Raw genomic sequence first — 11,032 nt, forward strand, 5'->3', positions numbered from 1 at the left:
GAAAGTGACTGCAGCGCAGTTCATCGTTCGTTTACGCAGGGATGTATCTCATTTGTGCAACTATCTCGGAAGCTTTGGATGCTCTGCTTGCGGTACTGCATAAACGAACATTAAAATGAATTTTATTAGAATAAGAAGCGAAAAGGGTCAGAAACAAATAATTGATCCAAATAAAATAAGAATAATAAAATATAATTAAAATAAAAATAAGATAAAATAAAAAAAATAAAAAATGAGAATAAAAAATAAAAATAAAATAAGAATAAAAATAAGAAGAAATAAAAAAAATAAGAATAAAATATAATTCACAAAAAATTAATATCTAACTTTTACGTAAAATTCATAGATTAAATATTTTTTATAATATCCATTATTTATATCAATTAAATTTAATATCCATAAAATATTATCTTTTATACAATAAAAAATTTTATTTTAATTATTCAAATATAAATTTATGTATAAAATTGTCTCTTTACTTATTATTCAAACAATCGACTCAATTTCTATTGGAAGGTACGATCCGTGTAGTTATTCACGCAGTTATCCGTTTAGTAAATTTCGATCACGTGACAAGCAAAGGAGAAAGCAATGGATGCACAAAACACTGCGTAAACAAATGCACCCTATAGCTTTATATTTATAAGGCCTGTTCTACAATGCGTCGTGTGTCGAGGTCGTGGGTCATGGGCCGTAAGAATGAGTCAATCACAATCAAGTATTCTTCCCACGACATTCGACTGTGACTGGTCAATTCTTGCGGCTTGCGACACTGACATACGACGCATTGTAGAACAGGCCTAATAATTTAGGGCCATGGCACATAAAAAAGACTTAAGCAGTAAGTGAATTAGCCAATCACAATCGAGAACGTAAGACAATAACATAAGCAGTAGCAAATCCATAAGTGTCGATCCACAATAAATAAGAAAGCCGTAAGAAATTGATCAATCATAGTCGATTAGTGTCGGTCCACAATAGGTGATTTAAGCTTTAAGAAGTAAGGAATTGACCAATTATAATCGAATATGAAAAGAATAATCAACTATGATTGGTCAATTTCTTACGACTTAAAGATTAAATATTTATTGTGGACCGACACTTATGTGCCATGGCCCTTATTCGAATGCCATGTACAAAGCAATATATCGGTCGAACCATGAGCGAACGAACGAATTTGATGATGATTTCTTTTCCCCTAGTCGAGTCTAGATGAGAAACTCTAATGTCACGTTGTAAAATGATGAGATGCGCATGTGGCGGTTTATTTAAATATTATTACAATATTTAACTTAATAAACTTTATTGAAGTTAACGTATTTGCAGATGTTTGGAGAAAGAATAAAAGATATGTTATTGATAACAAAAGTTGTATTTTTTTTAGTAATTTAGTAAACAGTAATTTAGTAACAAAAAAAAGAAGCGTAATAACAGTGGAGAAGTAAGGGTGCCATCCCATGGAGCGTATTGCACGTATCGCGAATCGCGCGTATCGATCTGACCAATCGCGAACTTTCCGCTGTTTTTGGTACGCGAGAGTTCCTATAGTCCCATGACGCGGAATTCACGTAAACGGATCAGGCGGATAGTCAATCATAAACAATTTTCGATTATTTCCCTTTATCTAAACAGTTTTGTGATTGGTTACGTAAACCGCTGATTTATTTATCATTCCGCTTCATGGGACTGTAACATCCGCGGAAAATTAAAATTTACGGACGTTTATCCGAAATGATGTAAATGCAGTCAAACGATACTTTAGGTTAACGCATATGCGAATTTAGATATTAGAGATATATAACTTTTATTAGCTTATGGTTTTATTATTTTATATTTTATAACTTCCATTATTAAGTTAATTAAGTTATTAATAGAGCAGGAATTCACTTTCTTTCGTCTTATGAAAAGATTAAAAGATATTAAAAGATATTCATATAATTTTATTATTATTATTATCATTATTATCTTCTGGGGAATATAATTTTATAACGCAATTTTCTTTTTCTTCTATTTTCTAATTTTCTAATTTTCTTTTCGTACTATCTCTTTTTCGATTTTCGATCCTGCAGCTGTAGAAGAGACAAAGGAACGTTCAATGATCTTATACTTTATACTTATACTTTATAGAATATACTAAAGGAGACTTATCGCACTCAAAATATTTCTAATATAAACTTTTCAACGAAAGATTAGCTCGGAAGGTCTTTTGTTGCGCAACGAAAATTTAACTGACGAAAACATTAAAATGAATTCTCGTTTTGCAATAATAAGCTTTATTATTAAGCATTAACGATATCTCCGAAAAATATTATGCCTTAGCTTTATTTTTCTTTCTTTCTTTTCCATTTATCTTTTCCTATTTTCGTGTAAATAACCATGGCAATAAAATGCTCAGTCGAGGAGTGCTTTATTTGCCCCTCTCCATTGCATCATACCCTATCCTAGAGATACGACTTGGACGCAGATGAAAGGCAGTCGTTATCAAATCATCAGAGAGTGCAGTCACTGTCTCAAATCGCTGAATCTTATAATTATAAAGGAAAAGTAAAAGGAAAGGAAAAGAAAATTCTAATACCTTTACTAGAATTCTAACACCTTTAATAATTTACTTCTAACATGCGGTGATTAATGTGGACTATATCGAGCCGCGACGATTCTTGGAAGACGCTGGTGATGTAGTGTTCGAACGAGTGCGAGATATTGTACAAAGACACGATAGTGTGAAAGTGAACACCGCGTTCAACAACAAATTTGTGGGCAATAAACCCGCCAATAAAAGTATAAACACAAAAAACTATAAACTCTTTCGAGTGTCAAATGTGAATGAATGGTACGAACAGCACGTCATCGAACCCACGTTGGCGTTGCTCGAAGAGTTCCAAGAACGCGACAGTGGATGGGCACTATCGCGAATTCTCAATCTCACAGTAAACATAAACAAATATAATCCTCTACACGCAGGATTGAGTTACCGCGGAAAATTATGTTAAAGCGAGCGGTAATCAATGTACGATCCAAGGACAATGCGTGATCGGTGGTCGCGGCTCTGTATCCAGCTGAAAGGCATACAGATTGGGAATCATCGTATCCGCATTATACGACGGTCTTGAATCTCCAAGACATTACGTTTCCGATGACGTTGAATCAAATTAAAAAGAACATTATTGTATACAGAGGCTGCCTGCAGTTGGAGCAAGATCAGCCGCTTAGCACACCAAGAGAATTTATTTCATACTTTCTAACATCATACAACATCTAACATCATTCAATACATTGCTCCGATATCAGTGTTTGTCAGAGGAACAATGCATTCGACGCATACAACCATCATCATCAATACAAGCATCATTCATTTGAATAATAAAATTGTATCATGCAATGTTTTTTACGGAAATTCAGAGCAAAGAGAACGTGTGACAATTTCTCTTCACAATCCGTAAGGTTCTCACTCTGATTACTTAAGTAATCATTGTCGTCAGAAAATGCGTGCTCTTCATCGGAAAACTCTTCTTCAATATTAATCAATGTCAATGTCAATGTTTTCAATATTGATGTCTGTTTCTTCTTCTTCTCCAAACATTTCGTTCACTATATCCATGTTTTCATATTTTTCAATACTCTCAATTATTAAATTCTCGACACGATCAATTATTTTTTTCCTATTGTAATCCCGTGTCCAAGGAGCTATTATATATCATTGATAATCTCCTTGTTTCTTTATCTAAACCGGAGACATTATCATATGCCTTCCGAATCACAATTTGTTTATAGCAGTCGAATTATCGGCACTTTCGTAAGTGTTTTTTTCATGCCCTTTGTCTAAAAAATAAATTATAAAAATTGTCCAAAATAAATAATAGCTGAAGTACACTTCGACACTTCTCTTAATACGTCATGACATACAGTCATGACGTACACTTCGACACTTCTCTTAATACGTCATGACATACAATCATCGATTTCTACAAAGAGCCATCTTTTCATGGCTTTTCTTAGATCTATAAAGATATCTTCTTAGATCTGTAAAGATATCTATAAAGATGAATAAATTACATGTTTTAAAGATAACATTGAAATTGATATCCAGTAAAAGAAATTGGTGAGGAATATAATATAAATACAAAAAACTCTAATGTTACTATAGCATTTGAGTTCTGACACATTATATATTAGTTGCATATTAGTCTCTGTGAAAAAAAAATGAACAACTCTTATTACTACAAAATTTTTAAAAATGTGTGAAAAGATGAATTATTACATCCAATTCGGCAGGATGAAACGTACAATTAACAGTAAGTTTTTTATTCTTCGTAAAAAAATTTTTTTTAAGACAATTTTTTCTACAGCTTATTTTTTACCTGTAATCTTTTTTTTACAGTATGTCTTCTCAAAATTCATCACCTTGTTATACAGCTTGTATTTTGGAGAGAAGATTCGCATCCACAGCATATAAAATATCTGGATATTGGAATCAACCGATGTCCCATGTGGAATTGATTCTTGGTGATAATCGAAGCAATCAGATAAATATTGCAACATGGAAGTTCATTGAAAGACGCGCGGATATCGAACGACTTGTGTAATAAACTATGGTTTCATCATTAACAATTCAGGATTTGGTTATAGAACTCGTTAAAATGTATAAAAATAATATTGTAAAATCGACATTGCACGATACTTGCTTGTACATACATGAAACTATCAACCATACTCTTTTTATTTAAATTGGATCATTGCATCGAGCATGCATATATCTGGTTATGTCCCAATATACACAGTATAAATGAAAAATTTAAATAATTTGTAACCTTTTTACTTATTGTACCTTTTTAAAATTGTATCGCCGATAAATACGATGCGGTGCAAGTTTTGCAAGATTTATGATAAAAATTCACCCATAAAGTGCGAATTAATCTTACGTATTGTATAAATAATATTGTGCACTATGCTTTAAATGATAAATAAATGTTTGTTCACCAATGTTCCTATCGACCTATCAATTGACAGTATTGCTAAGCGCTGGGGAGACATCTCGAAAAACTGCGACATCTCTAAGGATGAATTTTTAGATGCAGTCTCGTTTGTCCTAAATTCTACCTTTTTTACGTTTGACAATGTAATCTATAAGCAAACCTTTGGAACACCCATTGAGTTCCCCATTGTCTCCGATCATAGCTGATTTAGTATTAAGAGATTTGGAGGAGAGCGTGCTTGAAGATGTTAAGGCATTTACTATTTTTTTTATAGATATATCGATGACATGATTGCAATGGCCATTCCTTCCCGATTGATTGATGAGATTCTTGGAAGATTCAACTCGTACCACTCTAGATTACAATTTACTGCTGAGGTGGGGAGGGGGGGGGAGTGAATTGAATTTTTTTATTTGACCTTAAAAGTTATTAAGAAAAATGTCGAGATTGGTTTCATAAACTCACATTCTCGGGAAGGTACCTCAATTTTCACTCCCAGCACCCAAAAAAGAGGCATTATTGCTGGACTCGTCGATAGAGCGTTCTTACTGTCTCACCCGAAATACCATCAAAAAAACTTGAATTTAATAATTACGACTTTGTTAATGAATGATTATCCTCTCAACTTTATCTTTGATAATATCCATTTGAGACTAAAAACTTTATTGAGGCGAGAAGATAGATCAAACATGTTAAATGCAACAAGATCTGCTGCGGCAGTTGTGATGCGTGCTACGTCGGACAAACAATGAGACAATTAAAAATGAGACTGCATGAACAGTCAGAATCATATATGTAGGAACATGAACACACATTCAATCATTACCGATTGAATTACGATCATGAATTTGACTGGAACGATGTGAAAGTATTAGACTGTGAACGTAATTTGCAGAAACGGCTGGTCTCAGAGATGCTTTTTATTAAGAGACAGAATAATTGTTTGAATTCAAAGTCTGATACTGATACTGAATTCTTGCACCACGCATATGTTTCTGTCTTGAGTAAGTTGTAACCTCGGCTTTGTTTTGATGATAAGTTGTTGAATTGTAGAGTCACCGGGCTAGAGTCACTGCCTGGAACTCAAGGCGTGCGGACGCGCTGTTGGTGTGCTGCTCGGTGCGAACCGCGCCGCACTCTTGCGCGTGCTTTGTTCGATTTAATGTGAGCCGTGTTCATCCGATAATTGACAACCCTTAAAGATTGTCCTATTTCTTTAAGGATGGACATGGCTGTGTGATCATAATAATTCGAGTTACCGAAATTAACGTTAGTGAGCATGTCGGGTAAGCACGGTATCTTATCTTTAGCTTTGTATACTGAGGATGACTCAAACTAGAGTCGAAATGTATGTTATATATTTTTAAGTTGTAATAAAGAATGTCAATTGTGCACCGTAAACAGCGCTGATTCTCATTTGCCCATTTACCACATCATAAATAAATGTGTATATTGAAAAAAATATATATCAATTATTCTTTCAAATTAAAATTAAAATTATTTTTTCCCTTCTTTACCATTCCCTTCTCCACTATTTCTTATGATATTAGAACAATAACTACTATATTTAAAATCATAAGAATAAGATTCATAATAAGAGAGATAGTAAGTATAGAGAGAGCCGCAACGGAGAAAGAGAGAGAGAGAGAGAGAGAGAGAGAGAGAGAGAGAGAGAGAGAGAGAGATAGTAGGTAAAGAAAAAAGAGATGATATGAGAACATGGCAGTGACGGAGGCAGCAACGGACCCGGGCCTTCCTGCGCGCGCCCTTGTCGCTCCGTCGCAACACATTATCAGCAATTTTTCCTTTAAATTTTATTTTATAACAGTCGAATTTATTGGTGGTTTTCTTAACATGTCGCGACACGTACAATCGTCAGTATTTTTTTCCTTGTCCCTTTTTTCCTTGTCTAAACCGGAAGCGTCATCATGTATCAATGCTTCACTCAATTTGTTTAAAACGTCTCTATCTCCGCGTCGATCGGTTTTTGCAGAATAGCGTCGGTCGGATATGGTCAGGATTCGGTACGAGAAATAAAATATCGTGTCTCTTTATATATCTAGGTTTATATTTACAATGCCGACTGGCTGTGGTTTTTGTATGTACAGTATTTACATGTACCTTTCAGTATTTCGCCGTTGGTACGGCGAAAAGACGCGCGGTTTCTAAGTATTATATACTCGCTCGGCTCGCGGTCAGTTCTCCGAATTCGGCGCGTTCCTCGATAGGCGCGGCGCGGGCGCGACGGTGCGCGGGGATTTCGGCCGTCTTGTTTTGACGGATCAGCTGTGTGTAGTGTTATGACGGCTCGAATGCAGGAAGCTCCCTGTTTCTCGATCGTCAGAGGAAGATGTGCACAAGGGCTTTCTTTGTGGAGCCCAGATTGAGAAGCTCCTCAATCTGTGAATAGTTGTGCGCTGGTGGATTTAGAGGAGCGATCGGCCAGAAGCTCCTGGCACGATAGGTAGCACGCTAGATCGCTTTTGGAGATGACTGGGAATATCGAGAGCAGTACTTGACTGGTTACTGTCTCGCCGGAGATAGGTCTCGATTATCTCCCGGAATCACCTATACCCGAGCCGGCCATCAGTCGGGAGTCGGCGGGTGCGGGTCGGCCGAACTCGGGTCGGGGTAGTTCCGAGGGATGTCTTTGTCGGAATCCTCGCGATAATTCGCCGAACGCGCTCGGGAATTCCGCGAGGATGTTCGGTAGCGGGGCCGGCGATGGTGGCCTTACCGTGTGCGTGTTGTTCCACGCGGCGCGCACGTGAAGCCGCGTGATCTCCGGTTCGCCGCGTCCGTTGTTCGACGGGCTTTTCGCGACGGTGGGATCGCGGAAGGATCGCCGTGTCGGCGCCCCGACGGTTAATCGGTCGGGGACGTTTTCACATTGTTAATAATCGAGGGTGGTGAGTCGGGTGTCGTTATATGTTTATTATTATTATTTAAATTCTATTATCTTATCTTCCTTACTGGGCGACACATTTCAAAGGACCATCGACGAAGCATTTTCCTTTCTCTCTCCTCTCGCGTCCATAAGTTCCCTCCGCACACCTGCACCCCCGTCGGAACTCCAGGGTTAGAATCCATCTAGTATACCTACTGCTATCAATCTGATGGCCGGATATCAGGAGCCCCGATTTGCGTTTCCTGTTGACCGTGGAGAGTATATTTTGTTGGGAGATGAGGCCAGAGAGTATCTTGGTGCTCAGAGGTAGTCGTCGAGAGTCCTCGACTGGGGAGACACCGGTGTTTAGTGTTCGTCAGGATGAGCTCTGATGTGAGAATCGGAATTCGCGAACTTTAAGACCGAGCGATCTCGGTTGTGCGGACGCACCTTGATGTTCAGAGATCGAGGTTCGGAGCGGAGGTTTTAACGGTCGAGCGCACTCGTCCGTGCTGGGGGACACCTCTATGCTTCGGTAGATTCTTCCGGGAGGTGACAGAAGGTATGTCTATGTCGAACGTATTCGGTTATGTTGAAGCATATCTCAGTACATTAGACTACCTTTTAGAAAGTTAGATTCGAATTTCTCTCGTTTTCTCGTGGGCAATGTTATCCGAGAACTCGAGAACGAGATAGGTGCCTCTCTGTGGAAAGTGAGCCCCTTTTATCTGAGATCGGCCGCGGTATTACGGTGCGGAACGGATTCGGATTGGCCGATCAGGGAGGACTGCCCCCCACAGGATGACAAAGAAAAATTGCGGGGTAAGAAAGGATTTGGAACGGGGATTGTATTTTGCTCAGTAATGAGGTTTCAGTGCGGTGCGAAGGGCGTATCAGCTTCCAGATAAGATATTCAGCACGGTGCGGGGAGTCTTGGACTTTAAAAGAAAGGAAACTGAAATATAGAATGAAACTTTGAAAGTTAATTCGAAATAACTACACAAATAAGGGATAAGATAATTAAAAGGGCTAAGATAATTAAAAATGTTTTCATTTTTTAATTGTCTCACGCACGCACGCATGCACGCACGCACGCACGCACACATTCACAATTTTATAACATATACATTATTTTTATAATCATTTAAAATATCAAGTAAACTAAGAAATGAAATAAACAATACCCTCTAGTAATCTGAGGAAGAATTATTACTAGATAGTTCTTATCTGATCATAAAGTAGAATCTAATGAGCTTCTAATGAGTTCCATAGTACATCTCATAATATTAGATTATTTCCATTATGGTTTCGAAAAATTGAATTTTTTAAATAAAATGTAAAGATATAATTTACAAAGAATTAACATCTACTAGTAGTAGTAGTAGTAGTAGTAGTAATAGTAATGTGAAAGAGCGGATGGGCTCATTGAAAGCTCCAATGTTACCTAGATCTAAATAATTCTTCTGTAACTCCCCGCTGATTAAGCAAGTAGTTTCAACCTGGCGTCGTGATGCCAGATTGGATTAGACTTATTAGACTGTTCACCCTCTTCTCATTTAGATTCTCGGGTTGCATAAACATGCAGTCTCAGCGTTTATACCTTTTACATGCGAGTGCAGTGCATCGACACAATATGTGAGAGTTGCCCTCGCGTTCCTCTTCGTATAGACGGCAGTCTTTTTGTTCAGCAAGTCCTAATCTATGTAGGTAATTTCTTAGAACAATGTGTCCCGTAAGGAGACCTATTCCTGCTCTTAGTCTTACTCTATTTGTCAGGCATTTTATTAGCTATTTAATTTGACGGCAGCCAACTGCCGTCTTTCAGGAGTTTACATGCCCCCAGTCCAGTCAGCTCTTGATGATGCTTTTCCCAATAGCAAAAGGAACGTCGATAAGTAGCTGTGTAGCTGGGTTCAGTTGAGTCCCCAGTTTAGCCAGTTCGTCAGCCGTCTCGTTACTTGGAATACTCTGGTGTTCAGGAATTCATATCAGGATTATCCTATTGGATTCCCATAGTCTGGTTGATGCCTGCAGTCCTAGATTATAATTCTGTAGTAGTCTTTACAAGTACATTGATGGCTGTCCTGCTATCGGAATAGATATATATACGCTGATTTGCGCTCCTTGCTTCAGTTAGGGTTTTCGCGCATCTTAAGATGGCCAGCACTTCGGCTTGAAAGACCGTCTTTCCATCCAAGGGAATGCTTTCTTTATAATTTCTTTTCGGCCCGTAGATTTCTGCCTCGAACTAAACGTTCGTTCCCGATCTATTATAGTGTATAGGTTCTTCTTAGGATTGGCTAGGAAATTTGGATTACGTCAGTCTTCCCTAATTGGTATCAGAACTTTGAAATTCTTTTCCAGTTCTGGTGTTTTCTTAGGACTTTATCCTGTTTTAATGAAAAAGAATGCCTTGATGTAAGTCTCAGCCTCGTATATCCAAGACCGATATCTTTCCATTTCCCCTGACATTTAAATCTATATGCCGTCCTCCTGGCATACGATCAGCTGGTCCAGAGATAGACAACATAAGGCTCCCTCCAGTAAGCATTTGTGTCTATGAGTTCCGATCGAGACGTGTGACATATTGGTGCGTACATTACTTATTTCTTTGTGAAGGCATATTCCATTATTGATGCTTAGACTGATTCATATCATATACTTATCGCTAAATTCTAATTGTATTAATTTTAGGAAAGCGTCCAATTATCTTAATATTAATCTCTTATGCTATTTAGTGAATCATTACTTAATACATTTTAGATCTGTAAGAAATTATATTACTTCATTATAATTCGTTATAACTTTTAGGATTGTAATTCATTATAATATAAGCATTACACAGGCATTACATCAGGTAGTAATTCAGCACATATCTGTTGTGAAGGTTCGATTAATTTGTTAAATCTCGTATAGCTGGATTTATACTTTCCAAGTTAACATAACATTATTATTATAATTGATTGTATTTTGCTAACTTGCTTATTTTTTTGATGCTTGCTTTGCTATTCTTTTGGTTTAATTTATATTATTGTAACTTCTTGGTTTAGCGAGGATGGAGCCTCTCAACGTTTGTACATTCTATTAAGTACCTTGCCTGTGTTCCTGAACTTCACCTGAAATAGATAAACAATTTAGCAATGTGATTTAAACTTTAACTAATTTTGCATTC

The 11,032-nt window shown here is 37.2% G+C and overlaps 1 pseudogene; it reads left to right on the forward strand.

Annotated features, from left to right (window-relative positions):
• The first annotated feature begins 151 nt into the window (after nt 1-151).
• On the forward strand, nt 152-6,374 carry LOC148937042 (uncharacterized; annotated as a pseudogene).
• Nucleotides 6,375-11,032: the final 4,658 nt, after the last annotated feature.

Source organism: Pogonomyrmex barbatus, unplaced genomic scaffold, assembly GCF_055798465.1.
Source record: "Pogonomyrmex barbatus isolate J1 unplaced genomic scaffold, ASM5579846v1 scaffold17, whole genome shotgun sequence".
Taxonomy (NCBI): domain Eukaryota; kingdom Metazoa; phylum Arthropoda; class Insecta; order Hymenoptera; family Formicidae; genus Pogonomyrmex; species Pogonomyrmex barbatus.